At 45.0% G+C, this 23,557-nt stretch overlaps 1 long non-coding RNA gene across 1 annotated transcript; it reads right to left on the reverse strand.

Moving 5' to 3' along the window:
* Positions 1-225: 225 nt before the first annotated feature.
* On the reverse strand, positions 226-21,971 carry LOC311254487. The gene is made up of 3 exons (XR_014622255.1): positions 21,576-21,971; positions 19,616-19,771; positions 226-2,634 (listed from the first exon to the last, which is right to left on the reverse strand). It is a non-coding gene; the product is annotated as an uncharacterized lncRNA (long non-coding RNA).
* Positions 21,972-23,557: the final 1,586 nt, after the last annotated feature.

Genomic DNA, 23,557 nt, shown 5'->3' on the forward strand with positions numbered 1-23,557 from the left:
AAATCTAATGCGACAGGACTCGTTTTCGCTGTCCCCACCCACACACGCGTGCACACACCTCCTCCCACCTCCCGCCTCCCCCTCCCCGCTATCGCAGGAGTCGTGCACCACCCCTCTATTTTTAGCTGTTTGTCCTTGAGTTACAATCCCTGAAAATTGCCATGATCCATAAAGGACTGGGTTGTGGTGCTTGAGGGAAAACACACACCCACCCCCCGCCATCACCATCCACCCTCCAGCCCCCCCGCTTGCCACCTCCGTGTGTGTGTGTGAGCAACAAATCGTTACCAATTTCAAATCTTTCGCCATTACTGGAGCGAATATTCCTCTCATTAAAGAGGTGAAATGGAGGGAGCGTTAAACGAGTGTAACACCGACAGATCAGGCTGTTCTCTTCTCTGCCCCCCCACGGCACACACACTCATCCCCCGCCTCAGAAAGTTATCCACTGTAGCCAATTAGCATGACTGCTCTGTCTAGCATTAGCCCCCCTCTTCCATATCCGACTCTCGCTCTCATTACCATCTTTTTCTCTCTTTCCCTCCTATCCTCCACCGGCCCCTCTTCTCATTCTCTCTTTTTCTCATTAGGGCTGCGTCGTAACACAGTGAATCATAATAGGTGCTCTACACTGTGAAATGGTTTTAGCTTTGTCTCATTTCGCCGCCTGTAGCGGGAGAATGAGTAAACAGACAATCTTTTCCACGCAGGCACAGACACACACCGACAGACACAATCAGGGCCGTCCATTAATCTGTCGTAAAGCAGCTTTTTGCCCGCCTGAAGAAATCCCTGATATTCAGAGTCAGAGAAAGAGCAAGTGGGGGCTAATCTATGGGAGCTGCCATGCAAGGCCATGTACTATCCACTGATAATAAACAGATGAACCCGACCAAGAAGAGGGTTTTGGCTGAGATGTAAATGATGAAGGAGGAGAGCAGATAGCGGAAGGAGAAGGGTGAATCAGGTGGAGGGCCGAAAGGTAGACGGAGAAGACCCGGAGGATGGATGGGCGGAGGCGAGGGGTGGGAGCGGAGTGCGGCGGGGGGTGGAGACGCCGGCACCGAGACGCATTCTAAGCCCTGAATGTAAATATGCGTGAGGGGATTATCACAGAGTGCCAGGCGGCGCTTTTGGGGCTTTGTTTCCGTGACACCGTGACGTTGGCTTTGTTTCCCTGACAGCAGACGTGTGTGTGTCTGTGTGTGTGTGTCATTGTGTGTGTTTGTGTGTGACATCCAGGCATCTGTTTCCTGCTGGAAAAGGTTAATTACATCTCCACTGCCTGACTGGACGTGCCATGCATAATCACACAAGCTAATGAGACCTGTGCGTGTGTGTGTGCGTCTTTGTCTTTGTGTCTCGATGTGCATTCTGAACAGGCGGTTCTATAGCAGCTCAATAGATATCTTAACCACTTGTTTCAGGTTTGAAAGTCTATTGTTGCAGTCGAGAAGAAACAGAAGCACACAGGCGCACATTTTCAGAGTCATACACTCACACAGGTGACAGCTGGAAGCGCACCACAGTGGCATTTGCGGACAGACACTCCACTCCCACCGGGGGACATTAATTGATGGGTCTGCATCGGTGTGTGCGTGTGTTTGTAATTACTTGGCTGCCTATTAATGAGACCGAGATGCTACGGTATCAGAGGAGGGACTTCTCACAAACCCTGTTGCTCATTCTGACCCTTGACTCCTATCTTCACACTCCAGCTAAGCTGCTGATTGGACAGCTGCTCGGCTTTAGATTGGGCCCAGCTCAGCGTGAAAACCGAGATGGGCTCCAGCCCTCCGTGGGTGACTTTGGAAATTACTGTACACTTTCTCACTGGGCTGAAGTTTTCACTAAGTTGATCTGACATAAGCAGGCAGGTGAGGAGGTGCAGAGCTGCGCCAAGCTTTGGTCCCAATTCAGCCTCCGTGGAGCTGCGATTAGATGGGCCTTCGCTGAGAGTGTGACCGAGAGAAATAATGGATTCCTAGGGTTCGACATCTCTTCACACCTTATACAGTACAGCAGCTATGGCGAGACATGAATCAAACAGATAAGAAGTGTTTTTTTGGAATCACATCAGCAGAAGCAAAGTTCTCAGTCAGCTGCCAGGGGAAAATTAGAGTGCTGCAGAGATGGGTAATGGGGATGAGCTCAGAGTTCACAGGCTTTTATTTTCATCAATCCTGATTCATACCAGGGAATATGGCTCAAGACAGGGTTGTGATTGTCGAGTTTAGGCAGTTTGAAAAGTGGAAAATAAGTAGAACATAAACCACTGGAAAGGATATGTGTTTCAAAAATGCACAATTAAATCAGAATTTTCACTAAAAGCCTGTGTTTGCTGAAGCCCCTGTTATAATATATCAGACAGTTTGTACTGAGCACCAGTAATCAGGGCTGTACATTCCAGGCTATTAAAGGATAAAACCCCCAAGAAGGTGAGGAGATTGCAGCTGACAGTGCGGCTATCACACCACTGTCTCCTGATCCCTGCATTGTTCTACCTCCTCACCCTCCTCTTCCTCCTCTTGCTCCTTTTTCTTCTTCTTCCGTCTGCGACAGAAGCCGTTCAGGCCACAGAAGCAGGCACAGGTGAAGGGCATGGCCTACCTGATGCACCGCATCCACGTCAACCTGCAGAGAGAGGGAGGGGGGATGGGGAGGGAGGAGAAGAGGGGAGACGTTAGAACGATTCTCCTTCATCCGGCAGTCTGCCAAGGCATCACACTGCTCGTGAGAAGCGCTCTCCCATGAAGTCTTTTGAACACACATGGATATCTGGCATCAAAGAAGAAGAAAGGGTTTTTTTATTCTTTCATGAAAATTGAAGCAAAGTGAGTTTTCAGATTAGAACTTTTAACCAAACTCTATGATGAAGAGATTTCTCCTCATTGGGCTTAATTTGATTCACTTAAAGTTTGCCTAAAGGACTCGCCTGAAGTAAAATCATGATCAAGTGAGCAAGTAGTTTTCATTTCATCCTGTGTCGCGGATGCTCGCAGCAAAAGTGCCTCCCAGCACAGTGCAGCCATCGGTGGTAGGCTTATTCTTGTAGTGGCGTCTTTGAACACACAAATTGAGACATTTTACCTCATGAACTGCAATTTATGACCTATCAAAAGAGGACTTTGCAAAAACCTTTCAGTTATTTAATCAGATTTATTATCACTGCCTACAAATTTTAGCCAGAGGTCTTCCTCAGAGCAGTTTTTTTACAAACATGATCCTGAACAAACATGAATTGCTTTGTGCCCAAAACTGGTTAATTTTGTGGACTCAGCTTGGACTTTTCTTGCTAGCAAGTGCTGATTAGCTATCTAAGCAGCCAGCGATGACGGGCCTTAATTCTTGGTGATTTACAAACTTCCTGATGTTCAGATAACTTTACTTGGCGCTTAAGTAATCTGTAACTGCTGCTAACTGTAGCTGCTAGTTAGCCCTGTTAACTGGTCAGAGCACTGGGGAGTGTTGGCGTTGACATGTTTTGGGGTGCAGGGAGAAGGAGGTTTTCATGTCAGGTCGAAGAGGGGGCCCGGCAAAGAATGCCGGTGGGGAGCGCGCCAGAACTAGCACCAGAACTGGAGCCATGGAAGGGGGCGATGGAGTCAGGCTCAGCAGTCTCTATATGGACATCATGACAGAGGTGAAGAGACACAAGAGGACTTTGATAGAGGAAGCTAAGAAGAAAATGAAGAGGGAGCGATTAATGTGACTGGCTTGTAGCTGTTGGCGAGAGCTTAATCGAACAAAATAATGATTTCCATGATGTTGCATTAATTATGTGCATCCTTGTGTATTTCATCTGTGATTGAAAAGGCTGCAGAGTTGCTAAACAGGAGCCCTCACACAACCCTGATTACAGCTGTAACCACCAGGTAAATCTCTTCGTATTTCAGTGTGCCAGAGTTTTAAATCAGGCGTATGTTGGAGCGTATTGTATCATTAGCACGTTGACATTGTTTGTGTAATGAGATATAAGTTCTGGACTGCAGGTTTGAATAAAACATAGGTTTATGTCACAGGCATCAGTTCAACTCTTTGAAAAATCAAGTTAAGTTGCCCAAACCTAACCATAGCTTAACCATGGTAACGTAATAACCCAGATCTTCCTGCAGTGTAAACCAAAGGACACTTCGACATGCATGCAAGCAGCGACCTTCCAACAACGAGACACTGGCTCTACCCCTGAGCCACAGCCGCCCTCAGAATAAGGGAATTGGGTATTAAAAAAAAGGGCGATAGGGTTGGGGAACAACAGACTGCAAGTTCGCAGATCATAATCTTTACCCTCTGCTCACCACCAGTGCAGTACAGTTTTAAGCTCGGTGAATGGGTGCTCCTTGATCCTCAGCGGTCATATTTTACTTCTCTTCAAACATTTTTATCTGCGTGAGCTTGGACCTTTTTAGAGTTCAGAGTTTTGTGTCCAACAAAACCTTAAAATGTTCCGAGTGTCAGTTATCTAATGTGATTTTTACTTCTGGATCCCTGGTCGCGTAAAATGACTCCTCCTACAATAGAACTCTATATGTGAGATATGAATTTTGTCCCTGGCTGGAATGTCCACTTCACATTGTGATTGAAATTCAAAGGAGCCTCTATTGGGACATGTTCTGGAGTGGCCGGAGGGAACCAAAGTGGTGCGTTAGTGTCATGATACATTCCCGAATGGTCAGGAATGTATCATCATACGAGCAGCCACATGGCTTTAAATCTTAATCATCCGAGATTTCCCATCATTTATATCAACTGCAGCAGGGAAACTGCTGTAATCCACTAAATGTATATAGCAGACAGCTGTCGATATAATACTCAAGGCAATGTGTCTATGTGTGTTTCACAGTTTTGCAGCGTTCTCAGCAAGAAAGTCAATGCAGAGAGAGTTGCTGAGGTTCAGTCAATAGGTCAGTCACACACTGCACACACACACACACACACACTCACAGACATATACTGCAGTAAAGATTGGCATGGCAGTGTATTGAGCGCTGTCACTCAACAAGGAGAAAAACTCCCTTACCATTACGCTTCTTCTCACATTTTTCTCTACATCTGTATTTTTACTCTTTGTACTCCCTCTCCCAGGATGTCTCCCTCTCTCTCTCTCTCTCTCTCACACACACACACACACACACAGAGCCAGAAGTGGTCTTAAGGCTCACTAAACCCCCAACGTTAACATTTTTCGCTAGCGTGCTTGCAGCCAATCAGAAAGGAGCGCTGAGATTAGGGAGACGCGAGGTGAAACTGAGAGCTTCATTAAATACCAACCTGAGTCAGCAGCACCAGCAGGCCTGGCTGGGGAGTGTATACTGCGCGTGTGTGTGTGTATAATGCAATGCAAGTGGGAGAGAGTGGGTGACAAAAACACAGGCACAGACCAAACATTAAGTGTCTGCATTCATGCATGTGTGTGTGTGTGTGTGTGTGTGTGTGTGTGTGTGTGTGTGTGTGTGTGGCTTTAGGGATTGATGCGCAGTTCAGCCTGTCTCATATGGGGGCAATTAGCTGAGCTAGACTGGGCTGCCTGCGAGCAGAAACTAAAATGCCCCAGGCCATGCAGTGTATACGTGTGTGTGTGTGTGTGTGAGTGTGTACATACATGCTATTAAACCTCCATGTGCTCTTCTTTTATCCCTCCTCTGTCACTCCATATATCCATCTAATCCTTGTCTGCAGATCTCCCACTCTGTACCCAATGGCTTTAGACCCTATGTGACATGCCAGAGAAAATCACATAGGAATAGAAAGCCATAAAACACAGCAGCGAGCCACTCACGCCGGTAGCAGGAGTAAACTTTTCTCTGCGCACAGCGATACGTGTGTGTGTCCGTGAGTGTGTGCAGCTCTCTCGCTTCATGCCTTTAACACCCTCAGCTTGTCTGACAGCTTACAAGGCCCTGCAGAGGATTTACAACAGTGTTGAGACACCTCTCTCCACTGTGTATCCTTCTTGTCTCCTGTGTATCCTGCAATCCCTCCCCTCCTGTCCTTCGATCTCTCCCTCTCTCACTCTCACCCGCTTTCCTCCCCCACACCCCCCCCCCCCCCCCCCCCCCCCCCACCCGCTCGCTCCCCATCCCCAGCCATGCTGCCAGCCATCAGGAGTCGTTGTCTTGTTTTGGTGGTGTGTAATTACTAGGGGTTCTTTCACAGGCGAGCGCAGAGATGAGACAGATGAAAACACAGCCTGCAGACCCTCTGAATTATTAACTGGCTGAAAATGGATGAGTCAACGTTAACAGAGAGAGGGAGAGGGAGGCAAAGCAGCCCACGTGCATCCACAAATACACACATAAATGAACAGCCACAGGCCTGAGTACAGCGTGGCACCATGCATGAACCAACCACAGTGGGATCCAAACTGGGGTGAGACCGGTATTTCTGGTTTGGTGATACTGGCCAAGGAAAAAAATGAAATCTGCAATTTCTGAATTTGAATTATTCAATACTTTTAATAAAAGTTTAACTAATTCTTATAAAATTATTATTCTCAAGGCTGTGATACGCCCAAGTATCCCACCCAATGGTTGGTTGGCTCATTCTGCTCTATAAAGCTGTAACCCTGCAGTTAAGGCGATATGATGAGCTGGAGATCTTCAGTATTGCATGTCCAACCAATATTGGCTCTGTGATAGTTTGGGTCTTTTGCTGCGGGGTTGTATGAGGTACTTATTCTTAGTCAGTGTATTACCTGCAGTAGACGATGGTCAGCTCTCCCCCTGTGTAGAGAAGCAGCACGTAGCACCGACAGCTGTTGAAAGTCCAACCCAATACAGTGCACGGCAGACACAGCTGCGCTTGTGCGTAGGAATACAGACGTTGTACGGTTGAGGGAATATAGTGGCAAAGGAAAGGGCTGTCTGACGGAAATTTAAAACACAGAAATTTTCTGTACACTTAAACAGATACATGTTGTTTTAGGTGTGCCTTCTTTTAAAATACGTCTTGCTGTCGGTGCCTTTCAGCAGTACAATGCTCTGCTTCCCTGTCGGGGCCACCTGCTGGTTCCCCACACAGGGGGAGAGCTGACGGCCATCTACTGCAGGTAATAGGGACAAGTACCTCATACAGCCCCACATCAAAAGACCCGAACCATCCCTTTAAGGCTGATACGGATATAGATATGTGAGAGTTTAAGATAATCCCATGACAATGTATTCACTCGCCATATTTAAAATAAACATATTAGCGGGACATTTTGATAATAATTAAGAGCTGTGACCAAAATATGTACATCACATTTGAAAAATGACAATATATAATAAAATGTTTTAACTACAAGCTTCACTTGAGATTAATATAATATGTAATGATAAATGACAAATACAACTTTAAATACATAAATAAGGCTTGAATATATATTAAAAAAACCTCCTTTAATTTAATGAAAATTAACTGACCTTTTGATCATTTTGCATTTGTATTGTTTCACACCTACCAACACATACACAGCATACATCAGCTGTATAGCTCAAACAAACTTGGATTTTTTTAGGCAAAGACCAAACCAGCCCAACATGTGTGAATGTCAGTGCAGACTGTATTTAGATCGGACGATTTGGATCAGAGCCGCGTCAGTTCGGATCTAGTCTCATTTAATTCTAAATGTGGTCTCAAAGATATTTCTACCCTTAAAGAATCTGATTAGCAAACATTTTGGGCATTATAGGCATGCAAATGGTTCGATTTCAAAGAAGGGAATTTCACATAATACCGTATCGTCCATGACCATCCTCATGTTGTCTTTCAAGATGGTCAGTGTGTCAGATTAGGTCATCACATAGTCACAAGCAGGCTTTCATTTAGCTAAGGGACATGGCACACTACAGGTTGGACCCTAACCATTTTGGCTTGCCTCCTTAACAACTTGCAATATATACAGTACATAACTGACCGGTAGGGAGTAAGGCTGGTTGTCTTCCACGATGGCACAATCATTTTTCTTTTTGATGCCCCACGTCTGCCAGGTTGGGCCATATTAGACTGATATTGTAAAGTGTGCTTCTGCCATAAAACGAAATTCTTGGTAAGGCCAACAGATTTTAGAAAAGCATATCACCTACAGAAATAGTCTGCCGTTTTGGGGAAATGCGCTTACTGACTTTCTGGCACAGAGTAAGAGGATCAAACAAACAAGATATAATGAGTTGTGTTGATGTTTATTCAAGAGATATAAAGGTCCTGGCAGGCAGATTTCTTCTCCTTTGAACACAGCCAGACTCGATGTTTCCCCCGGTTTTAGTCCTTGCTAAGCTGAGCTAACCAGCTGCTGGCTGTAGCTTCATATTTTCCATATGGACCTGAGAAGTATTGATGTTTTCACCCTACTCTCGACACCAAAGTGAATAATTTCCGGAAATTTCCAACTATTTCAGATCAAATGAAAAAGTGTACATAAACACAACTGCAAGATTGCTAATAACCAAATGTCTGTATATTCCTTCTCTATCTGATGAACAAAGAGCCTCTTCACAGGTTGGAGTGGAATCACTACTTTTTCGAGAGACCGCTCTAGCAACAGGCATGGGAATGGGAAAGTCAGAGAGCTTGAAAGACATGCAGAGATAAGACGAAATGAGAGATAAAGACGCAAAGCTTGAGAATAAAGCAAGAGGGGCTCTGAGAGAGAGTTTTGCAGCAGGTAGGATTAATGTCAAAGTCGTCCGTCTTTGTTTTTGTCTGTCTTTTTTGACCTCACAGTGGTAAACCGGCGCTCTGCTTCCTTGTATGTGCATGTTTATGTGTGTTTTTTCGTCTCGGCGTATGTGTGTGTGTAAGCTGATTTGTGTCTTATCGAGATCCTCTGTGGAAACAGACAATGTGGTTTATTTGTTATCTTCTTGTTTGGACGAAGAGATAAGGCGATCACTGTTTGCATGAGTGTGTGGAAACGTATGAGCATGCACGTTTGTGTGTGTGTGTGTGTGTGTGTGTACTCAAACTTGCGTGTATGTGTGTGCATAGAGCAATAGATAAGCTGAGTGTTGTGCCTTTGAGTTTGAGTGACAGAATCCTAATGCTGATCCCGATGGTCAACAGCCCAGAGACGTTCCACGGAAAGCTTATTAGACCTTTATCCATTATTTATACCGTGCCTGCCTTCAGACACACACACACATACAAAGCAGAAACACTGTATGTGAGCGTGATTCATGCTGACATGTGCCTGACTTCTACTCATGGAATATAAGTAGCCACTGAGAAACCTCCCGTCCAGAACATTTCGCATCAAGCGTGCAACAGCAAGCTCTTGACTGGTGTATAAACCAGAAGTTTCACTCCGCAGTGGCCTCGAATATTCCGACTCCCAAAGCGCTCGCTTTCATGTGCTGCTTTTTTAGGTCATTATATGCAGGGGGGTACACTTTGGAGGCACATTACAGCACACAGAATTCATAGATTACTTTTCAAAAGCAGAAAAAGCTGATAAATATGAGAGAAATGCCTGCAGATTTCATTTTACTTACATCTCGTAATTGTCGGAACAGCTGCAATCCCGCACTTTTCCGAATTCCCCTCTCTCTGTCACTGTGTCGCCACATACGCACTTTTCCCTGCTACTTATCTGATCGAGTCAAGCACATAGTTGGTCTCTTCGTCTGTTTCCTGTCTCCATGTACTTCTTTTTCTGGCTCTAAGCCCCAGTTACACTCTTTCTTGACCATCACATGGATATTAAAACCAGTGTGCGTCCTGGAATCCTGCACTTGTTTCTGGTACCTGCACAAAGCTTTTACCTGTATCTGTTGCATTCTTGTCTCCCCCCCGATTGTACCCACCCACCCAACTCTCTCTTTCTCCCCTCCTTCTCGCTGTCCCTCGCTCCAGCACAAAATGCCCTCTGTCCTGCTCTCAGGTAAAAACTCCCACCCACCAACCCCCCAGTATAGATAACCGAGAGGGCTGAAAAAGCGGGGAAACCATTTCTGTTGTTCCAACACAAAGACGCCAACGGTGGGTGGGATGAAAAGGGAGGGAAAGATGGTAGATGTATAGAAAGAGAGTGAAAGAAGTGAGGAGCGAGGAGGAGAAAGTCAGGGAAGAACTGATAAGGTGATAAAGAAGGTAAAGCAGAAACAGTGGACAGAGATTGAATGACGTCCTGTCGGGCTGAGGTATTTGCTTGGTGTGTGTGCTGTTGCACGTGTGTGTATGCAGGTTCAGGTACACTGTGGTACGTTGGAGTCTCAGTTTGTCCTCATGGCTAACTGTCTCCCAGTCCCAGTGAACAAAGAGCCTATTGACTCGGTAACACACAGGAGCTTTCTCTCTTCTCCACAGGCCAGTGCTTTGTGCTTTTCCCCCAACACACACACATTTCCAAATTCCCCGAACACACAAATACACTCACACAACCACTCCACCTGCGCCTGGATATATCCGCCCTCTTTTCAGCGCGGCTCGATACTCAACATTGAAACATCCATTTTGTCAAGCGAGATGCGCAAAATACCAATTTTTTAAAGTCACGTATACAGTAACTCCCTTCTTTCCACTGCAAATCAGGTTATTCTGGCTAATGTCTATGAATAAAGTGGCATTTACTTGACACTTGGTGAAGTGACTCATCTTATTGAAAGAGAAAATGCATGAGTAAGTAAAAGCATCTGTGATTTACTTTGCTTGAGAGAAGCATGACTTTAACAAAGTATAACTTGGCTCCTAATTAGATTAAATAAGATATGACTGCAACTATTTTCCTAATGTTTGATGAACCTGTTGATCTATCATTTATGTATCATAAATTTGTGACCAATGCCAATGTCAAGTTCTCAAGGCCCATGGTGTCATCCTCCGAGGATGCTTATTTTGTCTGACCAACAGTGCAGAGCCCAAAGAGATTCAGTTTCTTCTTGTATAAAACAGAAGAAATGTTTTTGCTTGATAAGTGATCGCTGTAATCAACTTTTGTTGATTACTTTCTTGTCACTCAACAGATTGATCAAACCTGGAATTGTTTCAGCATTAAAGACTAACTGGTATGGAGGGAAAAGCTTGCTGTATTGTCTCCTACGGACTGAGTGTAATAATGGGTTCAGCATGTTTGAATCATAGTCGAAGAGAGTCTGAAAAGTGCCCTCCCACACACCTTTCAGATGCCTGAATTGCGATGGCTATCTCGTCCCCTCCACACAGTTATTGGACAAGTGTGCCAAGACGAGGAGGTCGAAGTATTTGAACTTCTCAGTCGTGCTCTGTTGTCAAGACTCATAAAACTATTTTTCATTTGTACCACCGAGTGCAACATTTTTAGTACAAAAGCGTGCACCACTATCCTCATTTGTAGGACTGATTACAACAACGGCATTTTTTCACCTCGCCCTTTGGAACAGATATAAACACTTTTGCTTGAGCGGGGGCGGTTTCAAGCCTATTCAAGCTTTTAAATCTGTTTCAAATTCTGTTCAGGTTTGGTCAGTTGCACTCGTATTTAGAGCCCGACCAATAGACCCAATCGAATTTTGGGTCCCGATGCCGTTATGGGATTATGGGAAGAATTTCCAAAAATTGGCCGATATACACACATTTTTTGGAATGATCCCTCAAAGTTAACAAACATAATACAAAGATATGTAACAGAGGCAGGATATATTACAGTTTAACAATAAACCTTATTGTCTAAAATTACAGTACATCAGTGCACTGAAACAGTAAACTCTGCATCCTCTAAAATGAAATATCATATCGGGCACATATCAGACGCTGATACCGATTTATCTGTGATAGGCCAATATTGGCTGATATCGGCCAACTGATATATCGGTCGGGCTCTGCTTGTATTCTTTGTGGAGCAACAAAGGTGCAGTAATGGGGAAGTTTGGGTGCAGCCTCAGCATCTGTGTTACACCAGAAAAGTTGGCTCCAAACTTCCCAAAGGCTGCTGACAAACACACTTTGTGTTGTCTGTTGGCTTCCATAAATTTCTCATGCCCCCTTGTGGAGTAAGACCAGGACTACAGAAAACCAACGAGGTGCTCCCGAGGTCTACAGGAGGTACATTAATTATAACCTCCGGGTTCCCAGTGGGGAATAAGGCTTAACGAGGCCCGGGCAGAGAGCAGGGGGATTACGAGGTCTCACTAGCACTACAACTGTCTGGCCGGGCATTGAGCTCCTCTATGAAGTTATGAACGTGCTGAATAATAATGCTGTGAGGCATTGGCAGGAGCCTTAGAGGGACTGTGAATTGTGTGTGTGAGAGAGACAGAGAGAGAGAGAGAGTGTTTTTGTGTGTGTGTCCTGCAGCCGAGAGATTTTTTTGCCTCGGCTGGTTGGACAAATTACCAGAAACTGAGAGAGAGAGAAGAAAACAGATAGCGAGTGAGAGCGAAAGCGAGGGAAAAGAGGACAGAAAGGTCACAGTGATCTCAGAGCTGCAGAGAGATGGGGAGAAAAAGATGGATGGAGATGGAGAAGAGAAGAATACCAGAAGAGAGGAAGTAGGGAAGACTGTTGAATGAGGGAGGATGTGATCTCTTCTTAGCATGATGAAGAAATCCACACATCTTTGCCCTATTAGTCACATGTAGAGGTATGTGTTGCCCATAAAATCTCCACGGACTAAGTATTGGCTGAGCAAGCAGGACTTTCTACAAAAAGATGGTGGTGGTAGGGCGCTTGACGCTTTAGATGAATGTTGCTTGACAGAAATGAGGCATTTTTGGTAGAAAAAAGTGTCGCTCGTCACTTTCATTCTGGAGAATTTCGTTATGTTGCGGACACCGTCATGTCTGTGATTGGGTAACAAACAAGCTGTCAGAAGGATATTTATCCTTCAGCGATATAATGTAACCAAACAGCTTCTGGTTACCATGGAGACGACTGAAACCTTTTGCTGCAGCACAAATTGAAAACATCGAGCGGCTCTTACATTTCTGTCAAGTGAAACCAATCAGAAGTGTGGAGCCATAATCCTGGACTAAGACCTTCAAAAACACTCACTTGATTTGGCTAACTTTACGATGGGCTTAATTTTTGCACAGAACTAGAATTATGGATTTTTTCCGCTTTTTCTTAAGGTGTGTTAGGATTGAAAATGAAGCCCGTTCAATTTTACCTGGCAGAGGTTTTTTATTTTGTTGTCTGTGTTTATTCAGCTCAGACAGCCAGTTAACAGTACAGCTGTAGATAGCAAGGTATGCACAAATTATTGGTGTGTTCCATTTACCTTGGTAGCTACAGCTGGCAATGACTTCATACCCGAGTTGACGGCGTTCCAGTACATCAAGTTGGAAAAACTAGTTCTAGTCAGGCTAGCCATCGTGCATCCAAACAACTGGAGCAAAATGTCCACGGATAGAAGGCGGACAGTACTGCGTGTAAGACTGATTTAATGAGACGCAAATGAGACAGAAGTGCTGATAGATGTGTTCAGTTTTCACAGCTGCTGATGTGCCAAGCAGCCATCTTGGATTTTAAAGGCTGGGGTTGTCAGGTGTGTCCGACTTTTTGAATGGGAAACCAAAATGGAATGCACCATATGTGTGTTTGTGGAGTGTGGCAGTGTCTACGTTGGAGCGTGTATGGAGCTGTCATAAAGCCTCTGGATGAGTGTGACTTTTTCTCAAAGGTTCTAAAACTTTTAAACTCACATGGAAGTGTCATCTCTGAGATTTGCATCGCCCTGAACTACTTTGCATCTATTAGCACCCACTCAATTTCTTCATTGGCTTTTCTTTACAGCACTGCCACGTTTGAAGAGAGAGAAGGAATGATTACAGCGGCCATTAACTTGCGAGTATTGTATTAAAATAGACTTGTAAAAGTTCAAACTTGTACTTTAAGCGCTCGAGAAAACAGAATAGTAAAACAGTTACGAGAGGCAAAGGGAGGACAGAGAGTTGGAAAGAGGGGGAGAGAGAAGAAAGAGAGAGAGAGAGAGAGAGAGAGAGAGAGAGGGCACCCTGCCCTAGTTATTCGCCTGTAAGCTGCTCACAATGCAGACATGGCAACGGGCCGCGTGAGGCGAGCGCGGGAGAGGAGATGAGAGGAGAGCGGAGAGATGGGCAGAGGAAAAAAAGAACGAGGGACAGAAAGTCAGGCCAGAGAAAGGATTAGTGATCAAAGAAAGCTAGCGGCCATCCTGAAAGCCCCCGACACACACACACAAACACACACACATTCATAGAGAGAGGGGGAGAATAAGGGAGATTAGAGTTTTTCCATGGGGTTAATCATTTACCTTCCTCCTTCCCAGCAGCACCTTGGCTGTGAGAACGAGCACTTTATGCATAATTCCATTTGCATTAGCTGTAGTGTAAATGTGAAGAGGGCAAACACTCACACACACGCACACACACACACACACACACACATTGATTGATTATAGTGCGGTAATGAGAATATATGCCAGTCTAACTTTCTCTCTAATTGGTTTCATAGCTTTCTCCCTGGAGAAGTGCTTTGGGAAAAAAGAAAAAAAAAACACAATATGACATCTACCTTTTTCCTCCTGCAGGAAATTCGAGCTGGGAACTAGACTTCTGAAACGCTTTTAATTCCTCTTCAACCTCTGTCTCCGTCACTCCGATGAGTCGCAGATGAAGAGATAAACAATGGGCCGAAGATACCAATTAGGCCGTCAAATGGCAGCACAACAGTCTTCGGCACTCCTCTGCTTCCCAGAGGAGCACTGGTGGGAAAAAACAAGAAGAAACGGCAATGGAGGAAGGAAGGGAAGGGAAGGGGAAGCTCGTGCAGCGAGGAAGGGGAGGAGGGGAAGTAAAAGTTTGCGAGAGCTCACATCTAATCAGGAAATCCTTCTAAATCTCTCTGCGCAGTGAAACACATAAATACACACATCTCTCCTGTCAGAGGCTTGACCTCCACTAGCTGATCTCGCTCCTTGGTATTCCATCGCCCTCCCACCGGCTGACCTGATTGGCTAATGACGGCTCATTTATCTTGATGCAGCACCTGCAGTGTCTACGAGCTAGAGAGAGTGTGTGCGCTAGGAAGAGTGTGTGTTTCAAAGTGTCTATATATGCGTGCACACACACACACACGCACTGTATATCTCATTCCTGCTAGACTAGCTCTATCTACGCCAGCGCTGCCCTTGCTGCAACAGCTTGCACACATTGGTTCACCTCTGGGGAATGATGGAGAGGAGAGAGGAGGAGGAGAGGATGGAGTGAGAGGGGTGGAGGAGGTGAAGAGTAAAAGTAGGGAGACAATGATAAAGGAGCTAAAAAAGCTGGAAGAAAAGGAAGAAAGAAGGAACAGGAACAGGTAATGAGAGGAGGAAAGAAGCAGAATAATCAGAGGCGGAAGACGAAAAGAAAAAGCAGAACAACATGAGAAGAAGAAAAGATAAACAGAGAGAAAGAGAAGATGAGGATGATTAAAAGAATAAAAGTGGGAAGCGGGGAAAAGGAGATAAAAGAGAATGAAACGGATAAAAACCAACGAGAGGAGAGGATGGAGGAGGGGAGCTCAAACGAAGGGGAGAGGGATTGATGCATGTTTTATTCACTCACCGCTAACACTTCTTTAATTACAGCAGCTCCAATCACTCCCAGAGTGTGATCACTGCGTGAGTGTGTGTGTGTGTGAGGGTCTCTGAGATGTGTAATGCACAGCAACCATTAATTATCAATAGGATGAATAAGTGACACAAGCCAAAGGGACGAGTCAAGCAATATACAGATTTTGTTTAGGCTTAGCATCCATGCATCACTCATTTTAAATTATCTGCAAACATAGGGTGTGTTTATAGTCGATCTGAGGACCAGAGCACACTGTGGCACAGAGTTGACCATTGGTAATTGTCAAGCATTATTGGAATATACTGATTGTAGCCAGGTGACTCTAGATGTGATGTATTGAAATATTAACGTTGTTTAGCTCATGTTACGTTAGACAAGCAGACACTTGTTTGAACTGAATGGCAGCTAAAAGTTGCAGATAAAACTGTGAAACTTTTCAGTAAATCTAGTGTTACATTGTCGATGTTACCTGTTAAACATTGACCTTGCGCTACAAATGACCTGTTTGTTAATTCACTTGGAAAGAGCGTGCTCTACTTCTTTGAGCAGCCACGCTCTAATTTTAGTGTAGCGCATCAGATCCCATTTACCAACACACTTGTAATTACTCTCCCTTTCTTGAGTCATTCCACTTTATATCGTTCGTATGAACTTTAAAGTTTCTTGTATTAACATTTACATAGTCATGTTGCTGACATACCAACTAATTGTTACTTTGAACAAACGGAATAGTAGGTGACATTTTACTTTCAACAAGTCCTTCCACCTGAAGACCACAGAGTCTGATGTGTACGGTTTTTAGATTTCATTGCTCATACTTACCTCTGACAGGGACATTATGCTTTCACCTGTGTCCATTTTTTGGTTTGTTGGTTGCTTTGACTGCAGGATTACACAGAAAGTACAAGATGGATTTCTACTAAACTTGGATGGCGGATGCGCCTCAGCCCAGAATAGACCCCATAAACCTTTGGTGCAGAACCGGATAAAAAGATGGATCTGGAATTTTCTTTTTCAATTTCTTTTACATTGCGATGTACGATGCACATTAGAACAATAGAATTATAATGAATAGAACTACAAAATAAAACCCAAGCTCAAACAAATTGTAGTTTTCTTTAAAGTGGCATTAGACAACTTTTTTGCCTCGACTTACTGCTGTGGATGAAATACTGATTGCACAGTGTAACGCTGGAGAAAACTGACTCCCTACAGACCTCGTTGTCACGATGCTATTCAGTCTGCCACTGGATTGGATTTTTCCCACTAAATTATGGACAAATAACGACACAAAGGAAGTGCGTTTTCCCTGGTCACTATCCTGTGGAAACTCTACACTGCAAAAGAAAAAGTGATAGAAACTGAGGTAAAACAAGAGTGACCGGACAGCATTCACTCGATGAAGAGCTCCGGTGAGTTTCCCCTTACCACCGGGACTTGAGATGGTTCAAAGCCGGCATTCTTTCTACAAGATCAGTAGGTAACAAAACCTGCCTACTTATTAACACAACCTTACTCTGCCTAGATCTGGATTTCTGGGTGAAATTGGGATTCTTATGGTTGTTTTTTGGTGTCCTGACAGTAGCCAGGCCGTTACTGGTAGCCAAGTCGCTAACATTGTCATTGCGATAGCAGCGCCAACAGTAATACCACAGAAACACCAGGAGAGGGGTAAGTCGAAAAGTTGTCTGTTTCCGGTGAGGTTTGGTTGAGTTTGGATCTTGGTCATGCTTTAAAAAAAAGCAATCTCACAGTCTTGCGATTTCCAACACTTTGCATGTGGAAGCTCTTCACTTCAACATTTTCTTGGCACTACAATGTCTCGCTACTCACGGCTTAGCTTTTTAGAGAGGAAAGTCATTATTTGAGCGAACACACAAGGTTGCTTGCCAGCAAAATGTGAACTTTGGTTGTTTTAAGAGTTCAAGTGAGGACAGACTCTTACCTTTTGACATGTATCAGCTCATTACGAGCTTCATCTGGGTGTCAAATGACTTTTCTGGAGCAACTACACTGCTGCACATTTTATATATATATATATATATATATATATTTATATATATATATATATATGTACATATACATATATATGTATATATATATGATTTGATTACTGCAATCGCCTTACATGTTATGCCTTACTCATCCCTCTCTCCCATCTCCTCCTCCTCCTCCTCCTCTCCTTCCTGACTGCAGAGAGAGGAGGGTTTGCATGTATTATGTCTTCTTTTGTTCTTTGCTGTCGGCTCATTGTCAAAAAAAAGGAGGAGAGAGGAAGAGGGCGGTTAGCGAGGGAGAGAGGGGGAGAGAGAGGTAAAGGATGAGTGGGTCTTCGTGTGACGTCCGTCTGGACTGTAGGTAGATATTGGAGGCTTCACCCACTTCCACAACCCCCACCTTCACATCCCCCTTTGTGCATTCTTATCTTTTATTTTCTCTCTCAAGCCAGGTGCTGCTTATCAAGCCTTCAGCACATCTTATCCTTACCCCCCACCCCCCACCCCCATCCTGCTTTATCTCTCACACCGCTGCCACAAACTCACACTTTGACATATGAACACACACATTCCTTCAACCTGCTCCTCCGTCCTCCCCCTCCTCCTCCCTCTACCCCTTCCACATCTCCGTCTTTCCGTCCCTTTCTCTTCACCGCTGGAGGCAGCCGGCGGGCCGTGACCCATCCTATCGCTGCTCTGGAGTCGGCCCTGACACAGACATGGCAGGCAGACAGACAGGTTGGCAGATAGACAGGCAGCTAGGAACTCATCAACTCCAGATCTGTATCTTAACTCCAGTCTTAGAGGCTTAATCCAGCTGCTTTCTCCAGCGCAACCAGCTACTGTAGCAGCCAAGAGCCGGAACAGACAAATCCATACAGCTTAAACTCCCCGAAATCTTTCAAAAGTCAAGTTTCTATGAAGCAAATTGGGCACTTTGACTGCATCTCTAATCTCCTGTGTTTGCTTTGCTTATTATTTTGTGGGTGGTGCAACGCAAAATGACAAAAAACACCTAATACCAGAAAGCTGCATTGTTTCGAAAATCTTCGAAACTGAGACGCCCTTTTGTCCTCACGCCTCCTGTGTCCAGCATCGAGGCCAGAGTGTGTGTGGGATCTGGCAAACGGTTTAGCGTTGCCGTTTCATACTGTCGCAGCATATTCCCTCCATATTATTAGCTGCAAAATGATACATTTGCAGCTAATCTTTGAACTTTTTTTCTTTCTTTTTTTTTTTGGAGCGCAAGTGTTGTAGCTGCTGGCTGTAACGGGAGGGAGGGAGGGAGGCTGCCTGAGCCGAGCTCTCCGTCCTGATTTAGAATTAGATCTATTTCTGTTCACCCTCCAACCCCGCCGGGAAATATTTAAATCTGCCATGGAATGTGTGTATATGTGTGTGAGACGGAGAAAGAGAGAGCAACTGAGAAAGAAAGAGAGAAAGAAAGAAAGAAAGACATACAGTGAAAGAAGTCGGGAAAATTCGAACATATAAACTGTTGGCTGCTTGTTTGAGAATTTGCATTTGGTACACGGCTTTGGCAGAGGGGTTTCCTTTAGGCTGGCATGGCAAATAAGTCACTGAAGTCAAATCAGACAGAATGAGAAAAAAGGACGATAGAGGAAGAATTAGACAGATTGGAGTGGAAAAAAGAGGAAAAAAACTAAAATAGGAGAGTGTTCGCATGCTCAATGTGAACTAGCGGGGAGTAAGACTCAAGCCGTGGTCAGTAATTCATAAGCAGAGCACGTACAGACTTAGCCAAGCTCACCCTCTGGCTACACACACGCACGGGATCAACACACACAAACACACACACACGCAACCACTCGCAATCACAATCACACCAGCGGTCTGGACGAGCCTGAGCCACAATCTCAGCTCCATATCCAATCCGAGCCATTCAAATGTCACCGCCAGCACCTTTGACCCCTGTTACAGCAAACAACACACAGAAAAAATTCACACACACCCTCCACCATCCTCACTGTCTCTACACATGAACTGAGAGGGCACACACACACACACACACACACACACACACACTTTAAAGAGAAGTAAAACTAAATTACAGGCTGAAACTGTGAAAAAGTGTGTTTATCGGATAAGGAGGTGACACACACTCACCTCAGAGTGGAACCCGGCGCTCGGCTGTGCTGTGGTGTAGAAATGACCGGCTGCACCCCCGTCCTCGCAGAGACACATGCACACGCGCGCGCACGCTCACACACTCGGCCGCGGCGAGGTGTGTGTGTGAGGACAATGAGACCGGACTGGATGGAGCTAAGCAGCAGCAGTAGTAGGAGGAGGAGGAGGAGGAGGAGGAGGAGGAGAGAGGGAGGAGGGAGATGTGTGGTTGGGCGGGAAGGTGAAGAGGAGAGAGAGAGAGAAAGAGAGGGAGACTGGGTGAATAATGAAATACAGCAGGAAAAAAAGAGAAATGTGAAAAGGGTCCCACTGAAGCGAAGTCCCTCTTGTTCCATTTGTCGTTTTGTGTGTGTCTTGAATGTGTTAAGGTGTGTGAGTGTGTGTGTGTGTAAAGGCTCGAGAGACTTGGCGCTCTGCCTCAGAGCAGAAAGTGTAGCGAGAGCAGCTTTACATCTCTTCTAAGCGTCGATGTGTGTGTGTGTGTGTGTGTGTGTGTCCCACTCAATCAGCCAGCCTGTAGCTTGCCAGCATTACAACACATCTCATGTCTTCTTGTCTCAGAAGCTCCTCGAGCCTCCTCTTCATCCTCCTCATCTCTCCCTCTCTCTCCCTCTCTCTCCAGGGAAATACCTCTGCCTCTAATCTCTTCAAAGGTCTCTCGGCCACTCGAGCTACCAAATTCTCTCCCTCTCTCTTTCTTTGGGTTTTCTTCTCACTCAGCTTTGCACTGTAAAACGTCTCGTGCGAATGAGCTTGCTTCGAGAATTTCTACAAGTTGGTGTCCGTAACTTGAAGCAGGAAAGAAGAGGACAAAGCAGGGCACTGCACAAGAATCAAAACTGAAACTTGGTTTTAGAAAAGGACCAAGACCAAAAATACATTTATATTAACTGATAACAATAATGATACAGAGTATTTAAATCTGATATATCTAACTCCTCTGTGCCATAAGGCTCCAGTTCAAACAATTAAAATCACCAGTGGGATGTTCCTTCTTTGTTAATTTTGAGTCAACCCTACACACACCTAAAAACATTCTGTAAAAAACTCACTAGAGCATCAAGTGTGTATTCATTCGCAGCTGAAAATAGTCCCCGATAAATGCACTTTTACTCCAGTTCGAGTAACATTTGCTACAAACTGCAGTGCCTAGCTATTCAAGGAAATTATTTAGCCTCTGTCAACAATGTATTTTTTTTTTTTTTTGCAAAGTTTTATATCTTCGTCTTGAAGAGCCACACAGAGGGTGTAGGAGTTCGAAAGTGATCAAACACGTTGGTTTTGGTCTTTTCATGAGGTTTGTGGACAAAACCAAACTTTTCCTTTGAAAATTACCTAAAAAATGACCTGATTATTAATAAAATTATTAGTTTGTGTCCAGCTTACGCCAGAACTCGATACACACACACCCTGAGCTCCAGGTGTGTGTGTGTGTGTGTGTAACTGTGTGTGTGTGTGTGTGTGTGTGGAGTGCAGCCTCAATCCTCCGGCTCAGCCACAGAAAAGCCAATCTCCACATCCAATTATTTGCTTCTCAAAGGCAGACAGATGGAGAGAGGGAGAAAAAAAACAGAGCGAGGTAGAGAGAGACAGACTTAGAGTCGGAGAGAGAGGCTCTTTGAGGGTCTGCACAGGGGGGAGTTAATTAGAATGAAAAAGAAAATGGAGGGAAGAGAAAGTCTCTTCTCCGCTCGAGTCCAGAGAATAGTTTCACAATTAGTCAAAATCCCAAACAGAGCCTGTGGACACACAACTCAGCAGAGAGAGCGAGCGAGCGAGCTAGGGAGTGAATGAGAGAGAGACACAGAGAGAGAGAGAGAGAGAGATCAAAACCCAAATGAAAAATGCCAAAAGGGACAGAAGAGCTGGGGTTGTTAGAGAAATGATTGTCAAGAGCATGTTATGTATGTTTTTTGTTCTTATGGTTCTGTTTCCATACCCTCCTGAGGCGAGCGCTGGCTGTCCTGCCTTCTCAGTCCTTGTAGTCTTCCTTCAGTCCTCTTTCTCCTCTACTTTTTCTTCTTCTTCTTGCTCTTCTCCCTCCTTCTGCCCTCCGCCGTCCGGGATATTCCATCAAAGAGTCGGGCTCATGGTGGATGGAGGCATCGCTGCGCTCCAAACACACTCCGGCTCTAACTATCTTCTCCTCTTTGACTCTTTTCTGTGTTCTTTCTCTTCTCACTTTCGTCGGACGGAGCATTTTTCTTTTCTTCCCGGCAGCGGTGACACACAGCGTAGGGGTGGTTGAGGACAAGGAGGGGTGGAGAGAAAGACTGAGAGAGAGCAAAAAAAGGGGGGGGTGAAGAGCAAGTGTAGGTAGATGGACCGGCAAGCGGGGAATGACGGGAAGAGGCAGGTGGAACTGGTAGTGACACATCGCGGAGGTGTATGTCTGCGTGTGTGTGAGTGTGTCAGAGCACGGGGGCTGTCCTTCGAGTCGACACACCACCAACGAGGAAGAGGTGGAGGAGGAATAGATGGCTGGATAGATAGATAGGTGGATGGAGGGATGGATAGAGGGAGTGATTCAGCAAGCATGCCACCTCCTCTCCTCCTCCCTCACACACACACACACACACACACACACACACATACACACACAAATTTGCTTAGTTCATTATCATTCACTGGATTTCGCCATGACACGCATGGCTAACCTACTCACGGAGACGGAGCCGAGCCCTGAACTGAATCCTAATGGAGGAGAGGGGGAGAGGATGAAGAGGAGGAGGAGGAGGAGGGTGTATCAGGCGAGCAGGTGTCCCCTCTACGTCTATTGTTCCCTATCAATGTGTGTCTATGTGCATGTGTGTGTGTGTTGGGGTCCTGCCAGTGAGTGTACGTACGCACGAGTACGAGCACGTGAGCTTTTGCTTGTGGTAAAGTAGCTGAAACGACACACATGTTTCAGCTACGAGCTCCACTTCTATTTTGAGATTCAAACTTCCGTTAGCCCAAATTTTTCAGCTCAAAAAGGAGAAAGTGCCACAGGGATTCAGTGTTTCCCCGAGAATTCCTCTCTTTGGAAGTTGAGAAGTTGTCTGGAACAGAATTTAGATCGACATTTGAGTCGTGTGACAGACTGCGCAAATCTGTCCTGCTTCTTTTACACAGTCACTGAAAAAGGAGCAGCTGCTTAATAGTTCAAATGTGTATGATCACGACAAACACCCCCATATGACTCTCTGTATTAACAGAATTTGATCCATTTGGCCAAGTAACATCTAGAAGATGGACTGGATGATAAAATCCTGTTATGCGATTCCTGTGTACAGTATGCAGTGCCAAAAGAAAGCTCGGCCAGCGGAGGTCTCAGACCTGCATGTTCTTAACTGGCTTGACTGGAAAAGGACTCTAGTGAGCACACTCTATGAGTGAAACACAGAAATGTGAGGAGGAACATGGTATCCAGCTCTCCTACATTCATGGCTTTGACACGCACCACACAAAATCACAGTATAAAAGGTCAGAGGTACACAGAGGTTACATAGGATGGTTAAATGTGCTGAACGAGCACTCGTTTTTGAAACAGTCGACCAAACAGTCTCGCGTCAGAGTAATGTGCTGTCAAACAATTCAATATTTGGGGAAATACACCATTTGAGTTTGATGAGAAAATTGAATCCTTCTTGTCTGTGTGCTGATTAGCCTAGCTTGGCATAAAGGTTGAATGCAAGGGGATACAGCTAGCCTGCCCTCTGTTTGAAAAATCCTAATTTCTTACCCAAGCACAAAAAACCCCACTTACATCTGGCTTTTGTCTTCAGCAGGAAAGGGTACTATTGGCATGTGGTCAAATACATTACCAGCAATACCGTTTATACACCAAAGTTAGTGCATATGAACACATACACCGATCAGCCACAACATTAAAACCACTGACAAGTGCTGTGCATTGACCTTCTTGTTACAATGAAATGT

This window comes from Pagrus pagrus (assembly GCF_965226575.1).
Source record: "Pagrus pagrus genome assembly, chromosome: 3".
NCBI lineage: Eukaryota > Metazoa > Chordata > Actinopteri > Spariformes > Sparidae > Pagrus > Pagrus pagrus.